The sequence below is a fragment of the Meleagris gallopavo genome, chromosome 3, assembly GCF_905368555.1.
Source record: "Meleagris gallopavo chromosome 3, MGAL_WU_HG_1.1, whole genome shotgun sequence".
NCBI lineage: Eukaryota > Metazoa > Chordata > Aves > Galliformes > Phasianidae > Meleagris > Meleagris gallopavo.
In genome coordinates this window covers 57903962-57919379 of record NC_139406.1, presented here as the reverse complement: position 1 = coordinate 57919379, position 15418 = coordinate 57903962, and the positions used below count along the sequence as shown (strand labels likewise).

General features: G+C 37.6%; 1 long non-coding RNA gene across 3 annotated transcripts in view; it reads right to left on the bottom strand.

The window, feature by feature from the left end:
- Positions 1-306: 306 nt before the first annotated feature.
- Positions 307-15418, bottom strand: part of LOC104910345 (uncharacterized) — a 46076-nt gene continuing 30964 nt past the window's right edge. For 2 of the 3 annotated variants that reach the window (XR_014882518.1, XR_014882519.1), the window contains exons 3-4: positions 6659-6881; positions 307-4502 (exon numbers count right to left, since the gene is read on the bottom strand). This is a non-coding gene — a long non-coding RNA (uncharacterized LOC104910345). The remainder of the gene's footprint in view (positions 4503-6658; positions 6882-15418) is intronic. The other variant, XR_014882520.1, reaches the window with a different exon arrangement.

The following is a 15418-nucleotide window of genomic DNA, read 5'->3' as shown; positions in this document are numbered from 1 at the left end:
GTACAATCACTGCTGCTGTCATTATTCTTAAACAATCTATCTTTTAATTATAGAAAGGATAACATGACAAGAAACTACCAACACAGATTTTGAGGATGTACCATGTCAAGACTTTAAAATTTTCTCCTGTGAGAGAAAAAATTTTCTTTCTGTTGGTGGAAAATAATAGACCTAACTTAGCTTGATATTTGTAAAGCTTTGAAAGCAGTCTAAACAAGATTTTAAGAAGCAACCAACAGAAAAGACAGTGTAGGTGAACAGACTACAAGACAGAAAGTAGAAAAAATTGGGCTCAACAAATTAAAGTGGGAACACAGACCAATTTAATTTGGCAATCACACCATCCTTTTCTGAAATGAAAATGAATACAATATGTACAAAGTAGCAAGGAATGATAAGGGATTTAAAAATGATAACAAAGTTGAAAAAAATATGATTGCTTAGGCAGAAAAGTGATTTTTCTTCTAATACATATCAAGAAGGAAACGATCAATATTCTTTGTATCTAGTGAGGTTAGGAAGAGAAGTAATTGTCTTAATGTGTAACAGGAGGCATTTCTGCTAGCTATTAGGAAAAAAAATCCAACCAGTTTTAGAATAGTGCTCCAGCCTTTAGCAGTGAAACACAGTGATCATAAGAGCTCCCTGATTAGAAGTTATTTAAAACAGTGAAAGTAAACATGTCAGGGATGGCCTAGGTGGGAGTCTTTAGTTTGGAAGTAAAGGAAGGGAGTACATTAATCCTTCCAAGCAACTTCTAGGCCAATTTTTTCTTAATGTTCTCTTGAACTCTGATAGGAGACAGTAGTGATCTGTGGGTCCATGTATTATGAGAGAGACCATAGGATCCCTTTCTTGATTCTGTCTCCTATGAAGCAGCACTTGAAGGTTTAGGAGAGCCTTGGACAGCTCTGAGCAACTCTGTGGGATTGGTACCCCAAAAAGGGTACATCAGTGTAAGTCCTCCCGGAACAGAGAAATTCTAATTTATCAGTCAGTACTTAGGCTCATTTCTTAATTCAAAACAAAATTTCAAGTGCTCATATAGCACACAGTTTTTGTTGAAGAGCTAAATTTGTGTATCACTTCATGCTGACACAATAGCATCTTATGTGGTACCAATTGTAATCCGCAGTAAATGTATTATGTACAAGAGTATAGCTAAAAAAAGATTCCATTGCTTAACATGAGTCAAGATATGCATAACTGTATCTGTACTCAACGGTCGAGGTCAATATTCAGCAGCTCCACAGGCTGCACTTACAGCCGCCCGTCTCTTCTAGCAGAGCATACTGTCGCCAGTTGCCTTCACAGGATGTTAAACTTGACAAGATATCAATGACATGATTTGTCTGCTCCAAATGTCCTGTAGCCAAACTGTCCTCTTCTATGTAAATGCTTACTGAAAGAAATGTCTTAAACTCTGGAGTAAGTGTTGATGTAGCACTTCAAAGGCTGTAGAATTCAGACATTTACTAAGTCGTCTGAGTTGGTAAGTAACAGTTTATTTTTAGTGCCTCCAGAATTGGCGTGAAATGCCTACCCTGGCTAGCATTTCTGCTCTGACTATACGAGCAGTCAGTTAATATGTTAACATATTACACTTGCCAAAATAAAACTCCTAAACCGCACCCACTGACATTAATGATAGACTGTGGAAAGGTTATTAATAATCTGAGTTCAAGTTTTGCTACCAACTGTCAAATAAAGTGTAATGCTACTGAATTCATAATGCAACGCTGGAATGAGGGAATTCTCTGCATTTAAAAGATTTATTGACGTAACTATATTAGTTTTCTATTGTGTATTTTATGTCAAACAGCATAAAATTCTATTCTCATTTGTACCATTCTTTGCTATTCTATCTATTATCCCTGGAGAAAAGAAATGGATGATAAGCAATATCTAGCTTTTTTTTTCCCCCCCAAGGTCCTCAATTTACATGAGCATTTTTTAAGCATCAGCACATATACAGATAGGTTTTTTGTTTGTTTTTACTCTTGTTCATAATAAAGTTTACTCCTTCAGTCTCAAGTAATGCTGGCTGAATTTTTTGCTTGTTTGTTTGTTTGTTTGTTCTTAATGAATGCTGTATGGCTAAGAAACATCATTGTAAAAAAAAAAAGTAAAGAACTGGTGTAGAAATCCATCAGTTACCAGATTTTTAGTCAGGAAATATTGCAGTGGAATGCTTGACTTTTTAGCTTTGTAATTGAGAGAAAAATCTGAATTTTCCACATGGACTACCATCACTCAGACACTAGCTAGCTAACTCTTCTCCAGCTCTCCTCCAGTTGAGAGATCACTGACCAAAATGACTGTTGTTATAAGTCAGGGCTCACTATGGTAATGAAAATTTGTCTCCTATACACCAGCTCTTCCACAGTTGTGGCCAAGCAGCACCACTCTGTTGGGAAGTTATCTGTTGGGAAGTAGTTATCTTTCTGATCACCTGACAGTATCAGTGAATGGGTTTAAGTATAGTTATGCAAAAGGCTTCAACATTCTCATGATGATATACTCCTATGGGAATTAAGCACAACATTTGAAGAAAAAGCAAGCCATTTGCAATTTTCAGGAAGGCTTTTACAAATATACTAAGACCCCTAGATTCTATTGCACCAAAAACCTCATCACCATATATTTCTTGAGTTATAGATGATGCAGGCTAATTAACCGGGTAAGAGTATTCTCTTCATTTTTCTCTTTAGTTTACATCTTGGGATCTTGAAAACCTCTTTTGAGGAAGTGACAGAAGGACTTTGTGGTACATCTAGATACTGAGGCTATACTAATCCAGGTGTTTTTGTTTCTTTTTTTAATATAAACACATTTGGAAAATCTACCATTGCCTCTCAGATAGCTGAACTCCACCAGCTCAAAGCATGTCCTGAGTTTGTTTCCTATACGAAACAAAATGAAGCAGCTTATTGCATTGCCAAAGTACCTGGGAACCTATCTGTTAATAGAAATCCCTAAAGACATTTGTAAACCAGGACCAAATTAACAGAACGCCAGCTAGAACAATGAGTATTCAAAATGCTGTAATTTTTCAACATTTCTCACCATTAAATCATTTTCAGTGGTCTAGGCCAGATGCAATATGTGAAGGAGAAGCAGCTGCAGGGAAACGTCAAGCTTACTAGTTTCCAATGAAGTACTATTGGAAAAGATAATTATCATTTAAAGTCTGCCACAGCCGCCTTCACCTTCTGCACTACAGACATTGTTAGTGCTTGTGGATATTGGCAATTGTTATATACAATTACTCATGTTACATTAAAAGTGCTCTCTAACTGCGCTCTAGTGATTTTGACAGTGTTTCTGCGTCCCTTGGCTGCTTGAGAGTCTCATGGTGTTGTTTTTGGAGCAAAGCTGTAAAACTACAAAATGCACCAGAAATGTTCATGTACTTAAGGTGACTCTGATGAGTTTGTTTAACTTTCAATACATGCCTCTGAATACAACACTCAGGCCCCAGCCCTGAATACTCACCCACAGCTTTTACAAATTTATTTGTGCCCTGATGATCGATGAAGTTACAAATTAAAGCATCAGAGAAACAAGCTATTTAATCAGTTTTACGCCATTTTTAATCTTCCATTGTCATCTAATCTCCGTATTTATAAAACCATAGGAGAGAGTGAATGTAACGTCATCTTAGATCCATTCAAGAGAACATTCACTTTCAAAGACCAAAAATCATTCCAATGGAAACGAATAAACGCGTTGTTAATATAGAACAAGTATTGTTTTCACACCTCCAAAGTGAGAAAAATATAAAATTTGCATTTGAACAAATAGGCAATAAAACACTTCAGGAAAAAAAAAAAAAGTGTGCATAGGTTACATATATTGCATATGATGAAGAGACGAGAGCGTTCTGGTGGATGAAAATCTGCAGGTGTTTCCTAATTCTCTTAATGGGCATTTCTGGAGCTTAAGAATTTCACACTTGACAGATGCAACTTCCTGAACCTTCTGGTAACACTGTAGATACCTTAGGGAACCTCAAGAGGTAACACAAGCTTTCACTTTTCTTCTTTTCATTCCACGCAGTGTCTTTCAGGTCATTTGCCTGTTAAATTCCGCCTCCAGATAGCCTACAAGGTCCAATGTTCTGTACTTAAAGAATAAGATTTAGGTGGGGGTGGAAAGCAATTCAAAATTGAGAGGGATCACTGCAGTTTCAGAGGCACCAACTTTGTGTGGCTGATGTTTGTTGCCAAATATTGATCAGCTTAGAGACAGTAACTGCTGACAGTTACTGACTAATTAAAACAATATTAATATAGCATTTTGCCCAGTTAGGAAGATGCTCTTTTGGGGGCGTGTATCTAAATCTTGCTTTAAACTGATGTGATGTTTTAATAATGGGTCTCTTCCTAAAAGTTAGAGTAAAATAAGGATTGTCACTGATATGCAGTCCAGCTTCAAGAAGCAGTTATTTGCTTCATCAGTCCATGCTGTTACTCTTCCCCGCTGACATAAACAGGCCATTCCTAGGGTAGAAAAGGAAAAAAAGAATATATATATATTTGTTATTTGCTGGTACAGCAAAAGGACATACAGGTCTATGTTTCAGCTGGGGGCTTTCTCAAGCCTATGCATCTTCAAATTATATAGTTCATCCTTTAAGTGCTCCTAGATCTATTTTGATCCCTATACTTGCCTCTTAGTAGGATATACGTCAGAACAAGAGAGGATTTTTCTGTACTCCTCAATTGAAAGAAAATACAACCCTTAATAAAGTAGTAACAGAGCTCCTACTCTCCTACCCTTGCTTTCTGTCTCTGAGCCAAGATGTGCATGCAGTCCAGATTTGTCACTTAAGTATTTCACTTTTTTCCATTTTTATCACCTTCTCCTTTGCTTGTATGTATCCTTTTCTTCTCCTATAGCCACTTGTTCCAGTCCTCAAGAAAAGTGGGGGTGGGGCAGAATTAATTTCATTTTCAGCTTAGTAAATATAAAAATCTAAGAACTGAGCAGCAAAAGGCATTGAATTTCAGTCATAATTCAACCAAAATCGTAAAAATGTGATCTTTCCAAAACTGTTCTTGGGAATATAAAAAATGCTCATACTCAGGAGCTCCAGCAGATAAAGCACAGCATTTTTGTGATTGACATCTTCAAACTGTTCAACAGTATTGCCACCTATTTTAACAATAGGCCAAACTTTGAAATCTGCTGCATACATCAAAAACACAGTTCCATCACTCCAGTGCATAAACTCTCTCTAATTCAAACAGAGAAGAGGACTGAATCCTAAAATTTTAAGCCACACCCTCTTTATTTCTGAAAGTTCTACTTGTAACAGTTGCATTAGCAAAGCAGGAAGTGTGCAGTAATATTCCTATCCTTTGTAATGTAGATGTCTTTTTAGAGAAGGCACGATTATATTCTGAATAGGTCAGCCTCTGTTCCTGGCATTTCTTCTCTCTTTCTTATGACCTTTTACTAAGTAACTGGGGGCTTTTGCAGTCTTTTTGGAACTGTCCATTTAAGAGAATGAATGGAAGAAGCACAGTTTGACCATCTCAGTTACTGCACTTCCTTAACAGCATGTCTCCAATTCAGGTTTAACTTTACTTTGTCTTCTGTTTGTTCATCCATGTTTCTAAAGATTTAAATAAATGTGCAGTCACATTTGTTCATGGAAAGTAACAAATGAATAAAACTGCACTGAACAGATTTGAGTTTCACAATGTATGCCGAAACAGATGTCGTCTTTTGAATGGCACTGTAAAGAATTATTAATATGGACCTACCCTGGTTATGAAAGAAACAATTAGGAGCTTTAATCCAATCTCTAATATTTCAAAAATGTTCTTTTTTATTAGATTTCAGCAGCAAGGAATACCATTAGATAGATCACCAGAGTAATAAGCAACATGATGTCGGGTTCCACCCCATCTGTGATATTTTAAAACTATACTCTACTAGTGCCAAACTTCAGATTTCCCATGGGAACATTTATAAGAATACAAAGCTCAATAGGCAGCACTGATGATATAGTAAGGATTTATGGTCATTTTCACTACAGAATAAACATTCTCTATAAATATAGCATGTAAGACTTTTGTTAGTAGAGAAGTGGAGTTTGGCTGAGCTGAAGGATTTTATTCTGTTCATAGAGTACAGAGTTATAATATTTTCAGAACTTTTACTGCTGTACTGAGGTGGAGGAGTGGCAAACATTTAAAACTTTTATTAGTGAACCAGCTTTTAACCCATGGAGAAATAGCCTTAAATATAGTTTATAATCTGTTCAATGAATCTGATCGCTTTAGCTTGGTCCCTATTGGATACTTTTCCATATTTCAAAAATCATTCTGCTTCCCAAATTTGGCACAACTAGCAAATTTTGGTGATTTAAAGCCAAGAACTCAAATTGTAGGGTGTGGGAGATTGGATTTACGGACTATTGAAGAAGCTGTGAAGAGGAGAGTATACAAGGTCTGTCACAACCATCTGTCCCCACCCAAACAATTCAAGGAACAGAAATACTAAGTGTTTTTCTCAAAAGGAAACAGGCCTCCACAGGCTGCCTATGTGGATGACAGAACTAACTCTGACCTGAGAATGTGCATTTAGATAATTCAGTGTAGAATCCCACAACAGTTGAAGATAATCCCAGTTAAACAAACTTACTCACTCCTGTCATTGAGACATCCAGAAGTGTTACTCTTCATGACTTTTCTTTGGCTACTCTGGATCACTGAGTTTTGAAATGCTGATGTTACAGTGGTGGAAACCATGCCAAATGTAATGCAGTCTGTGGACCAATCCTTAGAATTCTTCAGTACGAGGATGAGTGTTGCTCCTGACGGGAAATGTTACACAAGAAGCTATCTGGCAGAATTGTCTTGCTTATGGGGCTAGGATGGAATTAGAACAAGATTTGACAGAGCAGAGATTGCAGTCACTTTAATGACAGAAACTGTTACTTTTTGATGGCTGCATTGCAATCACAAACACAGGCTTTAACTTAACTCTGGCAACTCATAATAGCCCTGTAATTACTCCTAAGTGGTTTTCTCTTCTGGCTCTAGTTCTTATTCTAGTCTTCTGGCTCATGAGCATGAGGAAATAAATCTCTTAAATCTGTTCCTTTCCTGAAAATTGAGTCTGGTATAACTATATACAGGAACACATACATATTACTTATATATATACAAGATCTGAGCAACTGCCACTACCAGCCAGCTTTCATGGTCAGAATAGCAGATATCAAAGACTTTGGTTTACTGATGGCATGGTACAAGACTGCAGTTTGCTTTCAAGGGGTGAGATGAAATATCTGGGCATAATGATAGATCTTCACAAGACGGAAAGTTCAGATGTAGGCTAGACTCATCAGATTTACTGTCACATGATGTATTGACTAGTGCTTTGTTAAGCGGTTCAATTAGGTGAGGATTTGTGGCAAAATGGATCAAAGAACAAAGTCTGTAGCTAGATGTTTCCAGTAGAGCTACAAATATTTTTGAGTGTTTTGTTTTAACCCAGCAGCAGCTCAGCACCACACAGCCATTTGCTCACTCCCCACCAAGTGAGGTAAGGAAGAGATTTGGAAACAAAATACAACTTGTGGGTTGAGATGAAAAAACTGTTTACAAAGATGGAAAAAGAAAATGCAATAATAGCTTACTACGTACATAAAAGCTCTGCAGTTACTTATTACTCACTGACCAATGTCCACTATCAACACACTACCTCACTGACTGCCACCCAACCTATCCTCTAAGCAGCAACTCACAACCCCAGCCAACTCCCCCAAAGCTTTATAGCTTTCTACATGACGCCATGTGGTAGGGAATAACTCCTGGCCTACTTTAGGCCATCTGTCCTGGCTCCACCTCCATACCACCACACTGTCATTGTGGTAGCTCTTCTCCATGGAGCCTGGATCCAGGTATGTTCCTATCACTCAGCAACAACCAGTGCATTGGCGTGCTCTCAGCGCTGTCAGCTGAAGCCAGAACAGAGGAAAATCTATTCATACATACACCTGTGAGGTTGAGGTAATGGGAGCGATTGCCTAGATCAAGCTAGGATTTTATTAGGATGCAAGGAAGTTAAAAGATCTTGATTTCTTGGGCTCTTGTGAGCTCAGAAGGCTAGCCTTAGTCAAGGATAGAGCAAGTATGCAGTTTCCTTTAAGAATGAAGTTAGATTGGGGTTTGCAAAGGTACCAAATTCACAGGGTTCTGAAAGCACAATATGTTTAGGAAAATAATTTTTGCTGGTAAATGAAGATCATTAATTTCCAGGGGATATAGATCACAGGGTTGCAGTTTCAGTCAGGGCAGAGTTGACACCACGGTTAGTATTTGGGCCACCTGTCATAGGAATATATTTATTGACAGAAATTAATGTGAGATATGTAGAAATTCAGTCCTATCAGAAGAAAATGCTTACAGAAAGGTACAAACTACATTTTTCTTGGACCACTGCTAAAGCACCATTGACACAACCACAAACTCTGGTATCATAAGTGACCTAGGTTGACCTTATATGGTCAGAACATCCCCTTACTCCTTTTATTTATTGATCAAAGTTATCTCCTACTTACACACATAAAGAAATTTGATGGCATTATTTTCAGTGCCTTCCTGGAATAACAGCAACATAAAAACAAAAAAACTAATTCAGAAAGACAGACTGCCACTGGTTGGATGAGTTCTCCTTCCTCTCCTGACAGGATATCAGGTTATAACTTTCCTCCAAAAAGGTTATACATCATTAAAGTTGCAATAAAATTATATCATTATATCAGGCTAACAAAAGTAATCTACCACCATGCAGCAATATGCGATATAATGAAAGACAAAATCATTTCTCACAGCTATCTGGCCTGCTAATTATCCCTGAATATGCAAATTTGACATGTTCATTGTAATATTGGAAATGTTTTTTTCTCATTGCAAATTAGAAGATGAGTTAGAAGATTTCAGTAAAATGTGGAAATGTGGATGGAGATTGTTGCCATTCCATCTAGAAGTAATTTTAACAGTTTTCTCCATCCCAATCACCTTCATGGGTGGAGAGTGATAAAGAAGGAGCAGACAGTGGGAAGGCATGGAGATGGCAGGTTAGCTTTGGCATTTGTCTCACAGGATACTGTCAGTATTTAAAAAGCCACAGGCTATATGTGTGGGGTTCAGAAAGCCATTCATTGTGTACTTAGGACAACTGTAGTTTAAGTCTTTCTGTTGCCTCTCTTCTTGCTTCTATTTAGTCTACATCCAGATTAAATTTGTTTCTTCGTGTGCAAGTAGTAGATCTTTCTGCACACTGCAGAAGATGTAACTTCACTGCAGGGTGAAAGCGTTTCCCTGGATACATCTTGAGAAGCCATTTGGCAGCAATTTGTAATAGAGAATAATCTAAAGACCAGAACTGGGTTTCGGGGAGGCTCGATCCTCTGCAATGTTGCCCAAGCTCCATACAAGTGGAGATAAATTCTCCTTCTTGAAGCCTGTTTAAAGATTTTTGCAAAATATTACAGTTCCAGAAGATGTACCACAAATGGAAGACCTCCATTATATCAATTTCCGCCAGGACACAACAATGACAGCACTTATCAACTCTTCTGACCCTCGCGGTCACCTGCCAAAGCTGACACATGAAATGAAGCCAAGGCATGTATTTAAAACATCTCAAAAGTCCAGAGAAGGGAGACAGCTCCAAATGTAGAGAATTGTTATATGGAGTCAATTACTGCTGTTCCCTAGGGAGCTCGGTGTCAGTCTGTAGCAGATATAGCAAATGGGACAAACATCAGCCTCAGCCTCCCCATTGTAAGGACGATTTGTATCACACATGCAGCTACACGCAGCTAGGTGTGCTTCATATTCATGTGATACAGTGCAAGTTTGGGAACTTTAGATGGACTAGACTACATGAACTTTGTGAAAGCTAACTGCATCAGTCAGGATAGAGCAGTCAGTATATAAGTGCTTGCTAGAAAATAAAAAATTCCACCACTTGAAAAGTGGTTTAAAAAGACAAGCTTCAACTACATCGAAATGGGATTAGGCTTCTGGTCACAGTATCTACACAGAGAGAGGGCCCTAAGCATTAAACTAGTATTGGAAACTAGTAAGTATGCTGTTACTTGAATACAAGAAGCTTCCCACTTGCAAAGCAAACTTGTCAGGTACAAATTAAAACTAAATGCATTAAAAAAAAATCAATAACACTGGACTAAGATTTTGCTGTTTTCTCTACTTTAAGCCACATACACAAGAAGCATGTTTAAGTATAAGGAGTATAGGTAGTTTCTGGTCTGTGTTTTGCAGTTACTAAATGGTTCCAAAAGGGACATCAATACATACTGATACAACAGAAGCAGATCCTACTAGTGACATATTTATTTTAAGCATATATTTTAACCTTTTCAGATTTTCATCCCAAAACATCCCAAATCTTCTCTTGAAGAGTGTATTATACTTTGAACTTTGTAGCAAAGTTATAGTTCAGTAAACATAACTTTGAAGGTGGAGGTAAGTATTGAAAAGTAAATTAAGCTTCAACATCTTCCCAACAGACACAGAAACGATTTAAGATTCTTCTTGAAAATTTCTAGAATGTGTACATATGTTGCCTCCTAATCTCTGTTTTCCTTTGCCTGACATTTTACTCAGAAAGGACCTATGGGTGTTCAGCATTCCAGGAAAGAGCAACTAACAGGGTCTTGTCTTTCGTAGCAAGAAAACAAAATTGAAGGAATTATCTCAAAACATTTGAAAGCCATTGTAGTATCAATCTGTAGCAAACAAACATGTATTACAGAATGTGTGTTGTGTTTATTTCAATGCTATGCATATATTTCTAATGACCTTAATAACCTCTCAGTGATTTCTTAGGAGCTATTTTTTAATCAAGCTACTCAACTGTACAAATCTGACACAGTAAAGCAAACAAAACAGAAAAGGTATTAAAGGATATAATTAGCTGAAGCTTATGTTTAAGATTTTCCAGATAGGATGAATCTAAAGACACACTTGAGGCCCTTCTTGAAATAGGACTTACATCACACAATGCAATCATGGCATCATGGTTAAATGGCAGAAATATGCAAAAATTGGATGTCAGGGGGAAATTATTTGGATGTCGGGGGAAAATTCTTTACAGAGAGAGTGGTGAGGTGCTGGAACAGGCTACCCAGAGAGGTTGTGGATGCCCCCACCTTGGAGGTGTTCAAGACCAGATTGGATGGGGCCCTGGGCAGCCTGGTCTGGTATTAAATGGGGAGGTTGGTGGCTGTGCATGTGGCAGGGGGTTGGAGATTCGTGATTCTTGAGGTCCCTTCCAACCCTGGCCATTCTGTAATTCTGTGATTCTGTGAAAAAGAGACAGACAAATTCCTACATTATTTAATTTAGAATCTCTGAACTTTCCATCATATGTTAGAATTTCAGTGAGTCCCTGAATTCACTCAGTTCTTCAGAATTCCATGAGATCAATTTCTTAGCACATAATTGCATCTCTTTATTTTAACATTCATCAGGCTATAAGTGCCTCATGCCCTTAAGAAATTAAAAAAGAAACTAATGCACTGAAAGGAGGAAGAAATGCTACATTTCTCATCACCGCCTCCAGTGTTATAAAACAAATAAAAACTTCACTGCAAACTGAAAGGAAGTGAAAAGGAAGATACTGTAGAGCAAGTATGGTTGTGCCCAATGAGAAGAGTTGAGCAGGACCAGTCATGGTCCCCTTCTAAAGCAAGTGATAGAATCACAAAACAACTGTATAAAAGATGATGACAACTGCTGTGAAGTGTTTTGGAAAAAGAAAAGAGCAAGCAAATTTGTCTTGTCAAATGAGACAGTTCAGTGATTGGGGTGAAGAAACCAAAAGAAAACATGCATCTATCTCTAAGCTGCAGGAAATTACAACTTCTAGTTGCAAGCTTAGCTGTTGTCTGCAGAAAAAAGTCCAGCATAATACAATCAGATGGGTGAATTCCACAGTGACTTGAATCTTTTGCAGTGTCCCTAACCCAGTGGCCTCCTTTCAAACATAAATCTTTCACACAGATTTTAGATTATGCATCATTACAAGAACAGCAAAAAAAACAAACCTTTTAATGTTACAAATGACTACTAGGAAAAAAAAAAAAGGACAAAGAAATGCTTTGTAATTAATGATTCATGATAAAACCGATCTGATGAATGTAACAGTGAATGGAGAGTGAATGAGGACATTTGTGGATAGATTTTGGTTGGCTACGTAAAACAAAAGACAACGTGTTCCCAAATACAAGAACTCACTGGAGACCATCCAAGATGGGCAAAACCACTGCCATCAAATGAATGAAATGAGTCAGGCACAGCTGGTGGAAGTACACAGTAAGATTCTTGAGGATGATTTTTAATTATATTATCATGGTCACAAGAGAGAGGCCCAACTCATGTCCTGATGCAAATTGATTACCCTCCACAACGTGTCCCTAGGAGAGCCTCCAAACCAAGCTAATGTTTCCAAAAGACAGTCTGGCTTCTAGTCACAGTGGGTTTGTGATGTCCCATTCTTCTCACAGTGCAAAAGCCAATCCACTCAGGTGTGAAGCATTTGATGTATGGAAAAATTAACCAGCATCTAGAGACAGAACCTGGCACAAGATGAAAAAGCTGGCAGATGAGACAATAGACTGGGCAAAATTTATAGGGGTTCCATTCCAGTTTTGTTGAAGGTAATTCTTTTTTTGCCATCCATTTTACATAGCCTTCCTTTTATTTTCATTTCAGGCTGTAAATCCAAATAAGTAAGCAAGCCAGGCTACTGTGTGCCATGAAGCCAATCTGCAGGAAAGCACAAAAGAAAATTTATCATTCTTTTTCTCTAAGATCTCTTTGTTTTAAAACATAGTTTAAAAGTTAACATTAAAATCAGGGTGTTTTTTTGTTTGTTTGTTTGTTTTTAAATGAAATGTAAATACTTTGAGTCAAAATATCTGAGCCCGTATGAATTACAGAGTAAAAGCAAAGTCTCAGGGTAATCAATCAGATGGAAAATACTATTTTTAATAAAGAACTAAGCTAAAATCAGTGTCTTGAGCATTGGAGAACTGTTGATGGAATCTTGCATCTATTTCAAGGAATTGTGTTTAGAAAAAGAATGTATCCAATATTTTGTTTAAAACAAACAAACTAAGCAGAACAACAACAACAACAAAAGTATCCACAACTTTTTACCCAAAGACACATTCTCTTAGCTCCTTCTAAAGATCAGTCTTTTCTGACTGTCTTTGGATTTCTCCTGCTTTCTTCCTTAAAAGTTCTACTGCTTTGTTGGTTTTTTGTTTTCTGCACGCAGCTCCCACAGGAAAAGAAAACAAAATTATACTTATGTCTCTCATCCCAAACTTTCTTACTCATTTCCTGCATGTGGCCAGAGTTTTGGGAAAGGCTTACTACTTTATATCTACTTTTCTATATCAGAAGGTAATTATATTTTTCTTCACTGACTAGTTAGTGGATATGTCACAGCTCTGACTTACTCAAAATTTCACATAATTCCCAGAATAACGTGACACATTAAGAAGAAACTACCATTTCTTCATTGCAAAGCTTATGTGGACCAAGGCACTCAATGATGGTCCATTCAGTTTTCCAAATGCCCATGAACATCTACACTGTAAACCAGCTTGATTTGTAGCCATATATTTTCCTCCTACAACCGCATGCTAACCTGCTCTAGTAAGTAACATTTTTAGCAGCATTGTTAGTGCTTCACTAGCATGGCTTTTCACACTTTGCTGTAGAAGAAGCTAGTGTTCTTTCTGCAAAGGAACAATAACAACTCCAAACTTAATTTGCTCAGGTCCTGCTGTCATAGAGAGTTGTATAGTACTGTATTGATCCAGCAGTAGCAGTTATTACAGCATCTGTTCCTGTATGTGCGGTAGATGTTCATCTACATGAACATCATCAACTTGTATTAGGTGGAAAATATGGGAAAATATTTATGTGTACATATATAGAGAGAGGATGTACAGTATTTTGAAGTGCCTTGCCTGTCACTGGGGATATACGTATGCACTGTTACTAGACTCTTCTAATTTAAGAATGCCAAGACATAGATCCAACATGGAGCAGTAGTGCACAGTAACAAATATACATGTGGCAGACAGAAGATGGGGGAGAGATAGGAGGACATACCTTTATGAGGCTCTTACATAAACCACATGCTGAGATAGGCTCAAAGACAGGAGATAAGAACTAAGTACATTTCTTTTCTTGAACTTCACAGTCATGAACAGTGAAACAGGTGATGTTCTAAAAGGGCAAAATAATGCCAGGCTCTATTTTGGTATGCACTGTCATTAGACTGATCACATGCTTGCAACAATCTGGAGAAACTCAAAATGTATACATTTTCATTGATGTTATGAATTTTTTCTTTTGCTTCTTCCTGTCCTCCTGATTATGACACATAGATCTGTGGTCTGAACTTCATCCAAATCACAGAATATTTTCCTGAATCTTTTATTTCTTTCTGCCTGCACCACTATTCCCTTGTGTCACTTGCTGGTGCAGAATGTTCTCTCAAATGTATGTGCATTTCTTCCACAGAATTAAAGAAATAAAATTCTTCTTATGTTCTCCATCTTGACAAAGGCAGACATTGATATTTTTTATTTCTTTGGTGTGCATTTATTTCATCCCTTTACAGCAGCCTTCTCAGGCATCAACCTACAAAGAAGTGTGGTAGAAACAATTCACTTAAAAGAGGCTATGATCTACTGCATTGGCAGTGGGAGCAAGGGGGTATGTGGTGTGGCGTCAGGACAATGAGTCCAAGTCTTTTATAGTAGTTTCATTTATTTCAACTATTTCATGGACAGGATGATTCATAAAGAGTTAAATAATCTGGAGAACCCTGATCAGATTAGGCAGAAATTTTCAAGGCCTTTAATCAGAAACTATAGAGCTATACTGCAAATGAATGATTGAGAAAGTTAGACAGCTACAGGACCAGCTGTAGGGAGTCTGCAACCATTTCAGAAACCACCTTGAATTAACCTGTAGGAAAATCCTGAGATTTGACAGCCAGAAGCAAAGACATTCTAGTGAAAACAAATAGGGTATTGAACTAGCATCTGGGGCTTGTGAATAATAATGCTTTCTCTTGCCCATGCTCCATATCCTGGACAATGTCATGAAATACAGTTATTGTGCTACCAACAGAAAGTGCCAAGAGGCCCTGAAGGGAGTCTTTCACATGATACTGCCACTGGGATTTATAAGTCAACCCTTCATCCCACCTGCACAAGCAAATCCAAATTCCAGGTACACATAAAGCCAATTTTAAGGAGCTTGTTCCTGACAGGTACAATCCAAAGAAGATTCCAAGAGAAGCATGAAGAGAAGCTGTAGCTGAACAAAACTTCCTTTCTTTCAAA